Consider the following 12,331-nt stretch of genomic DNA (forward strand, 5'->3'; position numbering starts at 1 on the left):
ATCAGTCCGTGTGCTCTCAATTGAGGGAGGCAAGAAAAGCTCTGCAGCCTGGGGAAACAGAGAGGTGGTCCTTCCTGCAGCACACAGAGGTCACTCTGCAGGTTCCCACCCCACATAGGCCAAAAAGACAGTTCCATGATCTTGTTTTTAAAATACCTTCGAAACAAAATCATTTTTTCCCCTGAAATAAATGAGAAAATACTATCTCAGAAGATCCAGCGGTCAGGGTAATGAATTTCTGTTGGTGAACTCTACGGTTATAGGACATTAGAATATTACAGGCTTGCCAAACCCAGATGCTTGCAGATATGAAAGGCAAATCCTAAACTCAGTGCTGTCGGGATGGAGGTAGTATTTCACCGTGTTTAAGATGGACGCTAAAGATCTCCCAAGGTTTGATTCCTGATACTGACCCTTCTAAATTGTGTACTACTGAGTATACCATGTAATTTTTCAAAACAACACTATTTTCATGTGTTAAGTGGAGATGATGGTGGTGGTAAAGTTTGAAATTTCTTTAGATTATGAAGAAGAAATTAACAATGTACCTAAATCTTCCCTCCACAGTATCTACCATATATAAATATTTACTATGTTGCCAACATCGTCACCCTTTGTAGCCTTTTAAAAGCAGCTAATCTCTGATTATAGTGTGAGATTGGGGATGTAGCACAGTGGTAGGTGCTTGCCTGGCATCAGCAAGGCTCCAAGTCTAACCCTTAGCAGTGTTAAGTATTTTCAAAATTAATAAGAGGTCCTAAGAACTTCCCTGAAGCCCTGCATGTATTTAGTCTCCTAAAATGCGCAGTGAGAAACACAGTCATGGAGAATCAAATGTTTTCTGTCTTCTAGGCGCAGCTATGTGACCACTCGGCCATTTCTCCCCAACCCAATAGGTTCCACTGAAGGCCTGCTGAAGAAGCCAGGCAAACTGTCTTTGAATGAGGGAATCCTCAGTAGTCACAGACACAGATGCAGGCTGAAGTGGGGACCATTCTTCTAGCTATGTGTCCTTGTTCCCAGGCATGACACACTTTTCTGTCAAATGTAACTGCCAAACTATAACGAAGGCCTACTGTGTGCCAGGCTCTGATGGTGTCCTGATGAGACTGTGCCTTTATACCGCAGGGCTGGAAGCGCAGCCTCTGTATTTTAAGATCCTGACTTATGGGACAATTAAGTGCTTGAGTATCAACAAATAGCAAACCAGGCTATTTTGACCAAGTGTTTTGTACCCTTTTAAAAGGGTTCATTGGCTATGACGGGTTCGTATTTATTAGAGGAAAGGGTCGCCATATGTGGCTTCTTAACACAGTCCCAGCATCACTTAATAAAGTCACTAAGCTCTTCCAGGTCTCTGTTTCATTTGTAGATTAGAAGTTGAAACTGTCGTACCTTAGGGTCATTTAAAGATGGCGTTCTGTACGTCAGTAATCAGAAGTCTGTTCACTGTGAACAGAGAGAAGGTGGGAAAAGGACAGATTATTATTTAATTTCTTACACTAATCTGGTCTTCCTCTACCACAGCAATAAAAATATTCTATTGAGTATGGGGAAAATCCACCACCCTTTATTATCGATACTCTTTAGGATCATCATGAAAATAAGCAGCATGGTGTAAAAACTCCTGAAAAGAAAGTACATCGTAATGACACAGTTGCTACTGTAGAGCTGTGAAGTTCACAGCAGTCCAGAAAATCAAAATCGCAGATGAGTCGTAATCACAATCAAGAAGCCTCTATCGCACGACAAAACTGCCCAAACACGCTCCGTGGGTAATTACAAAGCAAACCAAAACAAAAAGCAAGCTTGCCAATCCTTTGTGATGTAAAAAGGATTAAATAAAACACTTCTTTCTATCAGCGACCTTGGCCCTTCCCACTGGCGGCTCATTTACGGTTTTTGAGTTCAGTGAGAAGACACTGCTCTCGCGCCCCCCTTCCTGGTACTCCCGTGGCTGAGGCTGTAGCGTCCGAGCTGCTCGGTGCTGCCTGCGGCTGTGGCGTCGCTCCCCGCCCGGGACTGTACCATCCAGGACTCCCGCAGCCTCCAGGTCCCAGTCGCGGCGGAGCGACAAGTGGCCAGTGAGGCGTGAGGATGGAGGGTGGGGACAGGACCAGCAGGAGAAAGGCAGAGAGCGCTGGCAGAACGCAAGCAGGCGCGCGTCCCTGAGCCGGCGTGGCGAGCGCCCTCTGGCCGGTATCGCCCGCCGGGAGCACCTTCGGGTCACCAGGCCCGCGCCAATCCCCCGCCATCGGAGCAACAGCGGCGGCGCTGCGCTGGGACCGCGACCGCGACACCAGGTAGGACCCGGGGCCCCAAGTCACCCCCGAGGAGAAAGCGGACTGGAGGTGCCAAGGACTGGGACCCGAAGGGTTACTAGGATGTCCCTTGCAACTGTTCCAGAAAAGAGCAGAGGGTTGTCGGGATAAGAAAGGGTGAGAACGAAATCGAAAAAGCAAACTTTGGGGCTCCCCCGTCCACGGTTTCTTGCTTACTGGCGACCTTGACCAGGTGGAGGCTGGGGTCAGGGATGGAGGGGCACTTCCTTCTTCATTCTGCTTTTCCTTAGCACCCGAGGAAAGGCAGGCAAGAAAAAGGAAAACAGTGGTAACTTTATGTGTTCTCTGAAGAAAAAAAAATCTTTATTCTTGTAAGAAGAGAACACCTCGTTTTCTGGGAATTTGTTGACACACTAGATTAGTTTTGTTTTAGTTTTTTGGGTTTTTTCCCCTCAGGGGTTAGAGGTGGGTTTAAAGTTTTTGTTTGTGTTTTTAAAGTTGGGATAGCCATTCCTATAACTTTGAGAAAGAGATTGTTTTCCAGCCTTGAGGGCTTTGTTGTTAACAAAACATAGTTTGCTGCATGTAATCTCTTTGTTCCCCTGGAATTTGAAGAGCCAGAATTATCAACGTGCAACGGGTGGCTTCAATGGCTCCCTGTGGTGGTGAAGAGAGAGGTCTAATGTCTGGCTGAACCTTGGTGCTTCTGGGGTGTTGTGTAAGGGGAGCATCACTGGGCTGTCCTGTTCTCTGGGCTGTCCTGCCACTCTGTGGGCTGGATGTGGTGCTAATAAAAGATTATTCAGTGCTGGCACAACTGTGAGTGTGTGGAGATGGGAGGGTGGAGAGAGCAAGACTGGGCTCTCCGGCTGTCCGTGGAAAAATGGACCATTTGTACCCAAGCCCAGTCCTTCAAGCTGCAGGTGCCTTTGGAGAAGGCGAACCGAGACTGGAATTGTGTGATGAACCTCAGACAAGATTGAGGGAGTCTGGTTTTTGCCTTCTCAGCTTCTACCCATTTGTCCCTTGCATTTAGTAAAGAGAATTTAAAGTCTCAGGACTCGGGCAGACGTCAAGAGAGCAAGAGCTTGGCTCCAAACACTTTCCTTTCCTTTCCTTTGTTTCCCTAAGAAGCCAGGCTCACCACTGCCTCTTTCCTCTGGTTTCCAGAGAAGACCTATTCCTAGGACCTTGAGGGCCTCACCCCACTCCACACCCCAGCCTTGTGAATCACCATCTTCACACACACACACACACACACACACACACACACCCAACTTATCTTTGCTAATGTGTAAAATGGTAGGCCTGCTGCGGATGCTTCCTCTCTTAAAAAAAAAAATGCTGTGTCTTGTGGGAAGAAGGGTGACATTTACTAATTTGGTTGCAAATTACTTTTGAAGTCTATGCACAGCTGTTTAAAATCCCTCAGAGATCAGTGCCATTGTTTGATGCAGGTGTCTACCACAGAAAGATCTCGTTAGGCTGTTTCTTCCGCTGATTGAATGAACATATAGTCGATGATGTAGCCTAGGAAGATCTGAAACCTGCACAGGTTCCTGCAAGTTCAACAATTGGATCTAAATGAAGAGGTTTTGTTTTAGGTTCTGCAGCTTTGTCTCTCCCCACCCTGCCCCTCAGCAACTCTTACTATCTGTCCCAGAGGTAACCTTACTGGCAGCAGTAGTTTTTAATTCCCAGTCCCAAGATTGTCGTCTACACTGTAAAAAAACGCAAACTTCTTGGGAAGATCCCTGCAGCCTGATGTTATGCTTGGTTGACTCTTCATGGCCTTATGCTGTGGAGGCTAAGGATGGCACTGTGCCCTGGGCAGACTCCCAACACCTGTTCTTCCACCAGCACTGCCTCCTACAGTGGGGCCTCTGTGTACACTGTGTGTGTGTGCAGCCTCTGTGTACACTGTGTGTGTGCAGCCTCTGTGTACACTGTGTGTGTGCAGCCTCTGTGTACGCTGTGTGTGCGCAACCTCTGTGTACGCTGTGTGTGTGCAGCCACATGGTGCAGCCTCTGCGTACACTGTGTGTGTGCAGCCTCTGTGTACACTGTGTGTGTGCAGCCTCTGTGTACACTGTGTGTGTGCAGCCACTCAGGGCAGCCTCTGTGTACACTGTGTGTGTGCAGCCCACAGTGCAGCCTCTATGACTGTTCTGTCCTTTCTCCCAAGGGCTTTGGGGATGCCAGTCACCGTTTCAAACCTAGCTTTTACAGAACCTCAAAGATCTTTCTCGACACTCCTTTTCTACGCCTCTCGTTCATGGCAGGCCTTGGAAGCTCTCTGAAATAGAGAGCTTTGGCCTTTGCTCATTTCTGTAAAGATTTCTCATTCTAGTATGACATAATCCCTTCTCTCATCTGTGGCAAAGACCAGAGTTCTGTGTAATGATGTCCCCGGGGTCAGGACCCAGGATTTTCTTTTAGGAATGTGGGCTTCTGGTCTAAGTCTATCATTTCAGGGACTGGGAGTAAACCTCCTTCTGATGCAGCATTAATTATGGTGTGTTTGCCTTTCTTTAAAGTAGGAAGCAGGATTAATTAGAAGCCCTATTTTTTAAAGTATTTAATGATTTAGAGTTTTGATTATGCTGTTTGCCCCATGAATTTGCTCAAGTATTAACCAAATATGACAGCTTGCTATAAATGTGTATTTGGCTTTAGGTGATTTCCTTATCATAGGACTAAATATTTACGTTTCAAAAATAATTTCCTCTAAATCAGTTTAAATATGACACATTGTTTTGGTTTTGGTTTGAGACAGGGTCTCATGTAGCTCAGGTTGGCTTCAAACTCACCTGGAACACTTGATCCTCTTGCCTCTACCTCCAAAGTGTTGGGATTTCAAGTGAAACCACAACTCCGGACCTTAGGTGGTATCTTTATGATACAGTGAAAAATGTCTATGACACAGCTATGGGAAGTTCACACACACACACACCAAATTAAATTTTAATTAAAAGTAATAAGGTTAGTCTTATGATAGCATAAGATCATATTAAGTTCCTCCAGGCCTTCTAATACAGTATTTTTATTAGAGAATTTCACATCCTTACAATGTATTCTGGTCATATTCACCTCTGCTCCTCCCCAGCAACTCCCAGACTAATTCCAGAGCTCCCTCAATTTCATGTGCTTCTTCTTGTTTTGTTTTTGAGATTATAATATGATTAAAATATCTCTCCGTCTCTCCCCCTCCCACCCTCTCATATGTCCCTCCCCCATTCTCCTTCAAATTCATGGTCTCTTTTTTCATTAATTGTTATTGCACATATATATCATGTTCAATCTGTATTTTTTTTGTTTGTTTTTCGAGACAAGGTTTCTCTGTGGTTTAGGAGCCTGTCCTGGAACTAGCTCTTGTAGACCAGGCTGGTCTCAAACTCACAGAGATCCGCCTGCCTCTGCCTCCCGAGTGCTGGGATTAAAGGCGTGCGCCACCACTGCCCGGCTCAATCTGTATTTTTTTTTATAGCCTACAAAGGGCCACAATTTTAAAGAAAACTGGTCCTCATCCTCCTTCGGACCATTAACTGCCAATAACTCCTTAGCTGGGGAGGGTGCTGGTGACCTCCTCTTCTTCCATGCTGGGATGTCCTGCACTGACTTCACCTTGTGCAGAGATTGTCCTGGCAGCCAGAGTTGCTGTGACATTTTTAGAGTAGCCACTCTGTTATGTTTCAAAGACTGGCTTTTTTTGCCCTATTTGTCATATCCTGTGGATCCTGAAGTCTTTCTGTCCCCTGTCCCATGATGACTCCTAGCCTGGTGGGGAGGACGTGTGATACAGATATTCCATTTATGACGGAAGCCCACTCTTCTTCACCCCAGTCATTATTTTAAGGCTTCAAACATCTCATTTCTAAGCATCCTTGCAGCCAGCCTAGCCTGTTCAAACCTATTCCAGTAGTTAATACAGAAGTCGTGAGAGATTTACAGAAACACATGATGTAAAGCCAGAAAAGTGAATTAAAAGCTGTTTCTTGGCAAGGTTAGAGCCTTCTTTCATCTTAACCTGCCAGACATTTATACACAGTCAGATTCTGACTACTATGTCATCTCAACATATCCTTAGGGGTGGGGATTGAAAGTTCAAGGTCTCAGAAGTTGCAGCTATCTCAACTGAGTCCAGAATCATAGATTTCTGCTCTGGGGTTAAGTTGTCATTAAATTAAAAAACCCTTATAAGTTGCTAGAAAGTGATAGCTTTTGAATAATAACCAGAACAAACAAAAAGGTTTAAGCTGGGGATGTGGCTTAATTGGTATTGTTCCTACCTGGCATGCAGGAAATCCTGGGTTCTATCCCAAGCACTACATAAACCAGCCGTGGCACTGTGTGCCTGTAATCCCAGCACTCAGAAGCGGAAACTGAGGATGAGGAGAGCTGAGTCACGTGCCCAGGTTTGATAACTTACAAGAGGTTGAGCCAAGTTTGACTGACAACTAAGCCCTGTTGTAAACTGCATGTCAGGTCATCTACCAATTGAAAAAATGCATACAAAACTGACCATTTTAATCTCTTAAAAAGGATTTGCTTTACTTTATGTGTATGAGTGATTTGTTTGCATACTTGTCTATAAACCACATGCAGGCCAGAGTGGGTATTGGATCATCTGGGACTGAAGCAGAATCCTCTGGAAGAGTAGAGAGTGCTCTTAACCACCCAGTCATCTTGCCAGCCCCCGTTTTAACCACTTTTAAGTGTCAGAGTCAATGACATTGCGTGATCATCACTTCCATCCATTAAGCCCTTTTCTTTTGTGGGTATAGGATGTGTCTCATGTGGCGTACACACACGACTGTGTGCCCATGCACCCTTTCTCATACACGTAGAAGCCAGAGTGAGATATCGGGTGCTCTCCTCAATTATTCTCCATGTTACTGCCTTGAGGCATGGTCTTTCACTGAGCAAAAAACTCAGTCTTTGGATGAGTCTGGCTGACCTAGTGAGTTCTGGGAGTCTCCCTGTCTCCACCCTTGGCCCCCAGTGCTGGGGTTATAGGAGCATGGAGTTGTTCTGGCTTTTTATGTGGGTCCTGGGGATAGGAACCCAGGTCCTCACACTTGCAGAGGAAGCTTCTTACCCACTGACCTATCTCTCGAAACAAGCCCCATGGAGCGCTTGCCGTCTTACAAAACCATACACAAAGCACTTAACTTCCCATTCCCCACTTTGCAGCTCCTGGGAAGCACAATTCCACTTGCTAGCTTTGCCAAGGCACCTTATATAAGTATGTTCGTAAAAGAATGTGTCTTTTATTGACTGACCGTTTTCACTTAGCTTCTTTCACTCAGTCTTCTCTATCCATGTTACAGCAAATGTTCAACATTTCCTGTTTTTAAAGATTGAATGTTTCAGTGTGTGCCTGTGCCATACTTGCTAACTATGAATCGGCTGAGGGTTGGAGCAGTTGCTTCCACCTTTGATTGTTGCAGATAGCGCTGCAAAAAGGCAGGTGTATTAACCCTTTCTTGTTGCTATGACCAAGTAACTCTCAAACGCAATTTAAAGGAGGAAGCATTTATTCTGGCTCATGGCTTGAAGGTATAGTTCATTATGTCAGGAACGGGTCTGCAGCAGAACACGGGGTCACTGGTCAGGTTGTATCCACAGTCAAGAAGCAGAGAGTGATGGGGCCTGACTCCTTACTCCCTTTCATATTTCTGCTCATTCTGAGACTCCGCCCATAGGCTGGTGCTGCACATGCTCAGAGGAGTGCGTCTTCCCTCCTCAGTTAAACATCTCTAGAAATGCCAGAGATTTGTCTTCTAGGTGATTCTTATCCCACCAGATTGACAATCAAGTGTTAACTCTCCGAGTAGATGTGTAAACATGTGGGAGATGTTGCTGTTGCTTCCTTTTGGGAATTCCTGAATCTGCCAGCAATTCTGTGCACATTTAAGAATTATAAGGAAACACTGTGATGTTTTCATTATTGTCGGACCACTTTGCATCCCCTCCAACGATGATATGCTGTTTGAATCCCTCTTCGTCCTAGCCAACCATTGCGATTTTCTGCTTTTGATTATAGTCATCCGAACAGGCCTGGTGCGCTAACTAATTAACTTTAAATCAGATCATTAGCTGCCCAGTTCCAGGGATCTGTGAGGCAGGGCTATCCCTCACTCTGTGACTTCTCCTGCCTCATCTTGTATTTACATGCCTTGTGCTAGTTCAAATTCACTAGGACTCCTATTCATGAAGCCCTCACAGACCAGGAAACCATGACCAGGAGGAGACTCTAAAAGGCAAACTGAAGGCTTTTGTCCCAATCTTCGTGCAGGACCTTCTCTAATGCAGAAGTGAATGCCATGAAGAATGAAGCACTGTGGTACCAGTTCTCAGTAATTCTGAGTGGAGAGCGTATAGAAAAGTACTTATGGGGCTGAGCATCTTTGTGAGGATGCAACTATCTTATCCGCCTATTTCCCTTCTGACCTCTCTACAAAGACTGTAGTTTAGTCCCGGTCACTACAGCAGATGACTCAGGTTCCTAATAGATGGGCATAGAATGCCAATGTCTATGTTATATAGAGGACAGTCCTATAAGAGCGCCAACACTTGGGGTGTCTCCGTGTCCCAGAGCTGTCAGTGTTAGCTCCGCTGACACCTAAAGGGTTAGTGACCCAGGTGAGTCTTACAGAAAATAGGAACAGCATTTGTTGAGTGACCCTGCAGCCCACAGGTGTCCTAGCACAGCAGGATGGGAGTCTAGCACATGAGGGGGTGTGAGCAAGGCGAACTTGCATCCCTTACCAGTTTGTCAATGAACCTTAATTAATTAATTAAGTTAATTAATTAACTTTTAGGTGTCTCGTTCTCCCTACTTGAATGAGTCAGTGGCGGTGACACTGTAAAAACTGGCAAATGCTTCCCAGGTCAGGTGAGTGTATTACTCATGGGTAGAGCTGGAAAGGTTAACTGTCTTAAGTGGCCAGCCTGGAGCACTTCTGAGAATGCAAGGGGACATTATTAATAACTAAACTAGTATGACAGCTATAAACCCAGCTTTCCTGGGAACCCTGATCAGTAGAGTTAACTTACTTTGGAGAAAGGGTTGGTGTGCATGAATGCATTTGTGTTTATGTCCATGTGTGTGTATGTGGACATGAATGTGGTTACATGTGGAGAGAAAGAGAGAACATTGCTTGTGTGGATGTGTGCATGTGCCCAACATTTGTGTTTCTGGAAGTCAGAAGTCAACACTGGGTGTCTTCTTCCCTGTTTATTTGGACAAAATATCTCACTGAACCCCCAAGCTCATTGAGTCCATTAGCCTAGCTAGCCAGCCAGCTCCAAGGCTCCTGTAGGCCCCGCCTCTCCAGTGCTGGGATTATAGACACATGCTTCCAACACCAGGATTTCTTATGTAGATTCTAAGAAACCAAACTCAGATCCTCATGCTCATAGTGCAAACCCTTTCCCAACTCCTTAGTCCCTACAGCAACCCTCCTTTTAAGGCACACAGAGCTCTTGGCCGCAGCCTAAGCACAAGAAGAGCTCTGCTAATGTTCAGTTGCTCTACCTGTGGCTGTCAGTTCTAGTCAGGTATCCCTGGCCTTGCGGAGAGCCTTAGTGTTGTGATCACTTGTGGAGAGGCTTAGCAATGTGTGCACTTGTGCAGAGACTTAGTGTTGTGTGCACTTGCGGGGAGTCTTAGCATTGTGTGCATTTGCAGGGAGACTTAGTGTTCTGTGCACTTGCTTTAGCCAGTGAAAGGAAAGCAAGCTGTCTTTTCACATGTCATGGAGAGGGCAATGGTTCTGATCTACAAAAGCTCAGCCTGGAGAACCTGAAATGTACACAAAAGAGACTTCTTTTTAATGCATGTGTGCATCTAGTGCCCGCTTTCCACCGACTATGATTCACCCTGTGTCACCAAGGTACACTGACTCTAGAATAAGTAACTTGCTTTAGACCAGTGATTCTCAATCATCGTGACCCGTTTGGGGGTTCAAATGACCCTTTCACAGGGGTTGCATATTAGATATTCTACATATCAGATATTGGCATTATGGTTCATAACAATAGCAAAACTACAGTTATAAAGTAGCAATGAAAATAATTGTATGACTAGAGAGGTCGCCGCAGCATGAGGAACTGAACTAAAGAGTCACAGAATTAGGAAGGTTGAGAATCACTGCTTTAAGGAGAAAGGGAAGCCAAGAAAGTATTGTGAGGGCAATCTGCATTGTCACATAAGCTGAACTGTCAGAAATGCCTGACTGCTTAACCAACAAAGCTTCCTTAAACTCTAAGATTTTGTTTATAATGGTAAATGGGTTTTGGGCCAGGTTCTCCATTTTTCACGAGAACATAGACTCAACGGCTTGCAATGTGAGTGCAAGGGTCAAATTTTAGCTTTGTGTTAGGCATGAGCTCAGAGTATTATCTTGATCCTGCAGAATAGAAAGCCATCCCTGTTTTTCATACTGACTACAGAGAGCATGTGGTAAAAGACTGAGACCATAATACTTTAGACTTGGCTTCAGACGCTGGCTTGGACCACCGTGGTGGTCCTGGAATCTGGGTGTTCACCTCTCTCTCCTTCCTCCATGTCCAGGGCTCAGCTAGAGTCAGGATTTGTTAGTTCACCCGCTGGGACATCTGCTTCCTTGCTCCACCCTTTCTCACTTCTACTGCCTCCACCCTGAAATATCTCACTGGTCTTCATTTCTCTTGCTGGTTCTCCATGCTGCAGCAGGAAGCAGCCTTCTACACCCAAGTCTGGGTATCCCACCCTTCTGCTTTAAGTTTTTCCATGGATACCCAGTGTTTTCCCAGTGCTTTGGGGGTGAAACCTAACCTCCTTAACAGACCCAAGAGGTTCTAAGCCTTTCTTCTCTGGCCATATACATCACATTCCTCCCAAGTCGGAGCCTCATTGAATACCTCAGCCACCCTAGGTGGCCCAAGCTTGCCAGGTAGTCCACTCACTCTGCTAGCCTCTCTTTTCTTGAATTCCTATGCACCTCATACTTCACATAATCATCTCTGCCTGCAGGCCTTTTGTGATCCTGTAGACCAGAATTTGCTTTCCTTCTATGAGGATTCAAAGCATCTGTCAGATCATCTCTCTAAGGTACTTAGCAGAGTAGATAGCCTGTAGCAACCAGTTTATACTTGTTAGCGGTAACAGCACTGGGGATAGATACATTTGTTTGCCTTGAGTTGCCCCTGGTATTACAGCCTGAACAAACACTGAGTCAACATCGCCTCTTGTCACTCATCCCATCTCTAATATATACCCATGTATCTGATAAATGAGAGTATCAAGAAAGACTCGTGAGATAAATAAATGGCCATAAAGTCTACAATCTGCAAAGTCCTGGGGCCTATCCATTGTGTTAGAAGAAATGGGTCAAATGTGATCTAAATGTTTGCACAAACAGAAGCACTATTGTCCTGGAAACTTTTGTGTGTGAGTTTCTGGAATCTTCTGGATAAATTCCACTAAAACTCCTAGCTCAAGGTGTAGGAAACATTTATGGTATGAACCCTTCACAACTCTGTTATTAGGGACTCTTATGATAAAAATTCTAGGAATAGACCAGCTACAAGAAAAAGGTTTGTCTCCTTTTATATGTGTTGTACTCTTTTTCTCTGTCAACTTCTGGCATCTCACTTTGCTGACAATTAAAATGCCAATAAAAAAAGAAAAAGAAAATATTCAAGATGATCAAGAAATTAAAGGCCCTAATTGGGCCCAGTGGTCTCTGCCTAGATCCGCAGTCTTAGGAGGAGGAGGAGACAGGAAAACTGTGAGTTAAAGCCAACCTCGGGCTACACATGGACACCCTGTCTCAGAAACCTGGGGACTGGGGTGTAGGTTAGCGGCAGAGCACTGATCTAGTCAAGGCTTCAACCCTGACCTTGAAAAAAGAAAGAAAAATAATCAAGGACAGTAGGGAGGGTAGAGAAAGGAAAGGAAACATTAAAATGTGAAAATACACTACAAGCCAAATGACAAAGAAATAAGGAAAACATAAAATCGGACATCCTGACAAGCAGAAGCTGTGTTAATTTCTAAAAAA

The 12,331-nt window shown here is 45.0% G+C and overlaps 1 protein-coding gene across 1 annotated transcript in view; it reads left to right on the forward strand.

Moving 5' to 3' along the window:
• The first annotated feature begins 1,921 nt into the window (after positions 1 to 1,921).
• Prkcq (protein kinase C theta) overlaps positions 1,922 to 12,331 on the forward strand; it is a 134,705-nt gene continuing 124,295 nt past the window's right edge. Inside the window, exon 1 of the mRNA XM_050150573.1 lies at positions 1,922 to 2,303. The gene's annotated coding sequence lies outside the window, so the exon portion shown is untranslated. The remainder of the gene's footprint in view (positions 2,304 to 12,331) is intronic.

Source organism: Alexandromys fortis, unplaced genomic scaffold (genome assembly GCF_014885135.2).
Source record: "Alexandromys fortis isolate MF-2015 unplaced genomic scaffold, M_Fortis_MF-2015_v1.1 scaffold_69, whole genome shotgun sequence".
In the NCBI taxonomy this organism is placed as follows: Eukaryota; Metazoa; Chordata; class Mammalia; order Rodentia; family Cricetidae; genus Alexandromys; species Alexandromys fortis.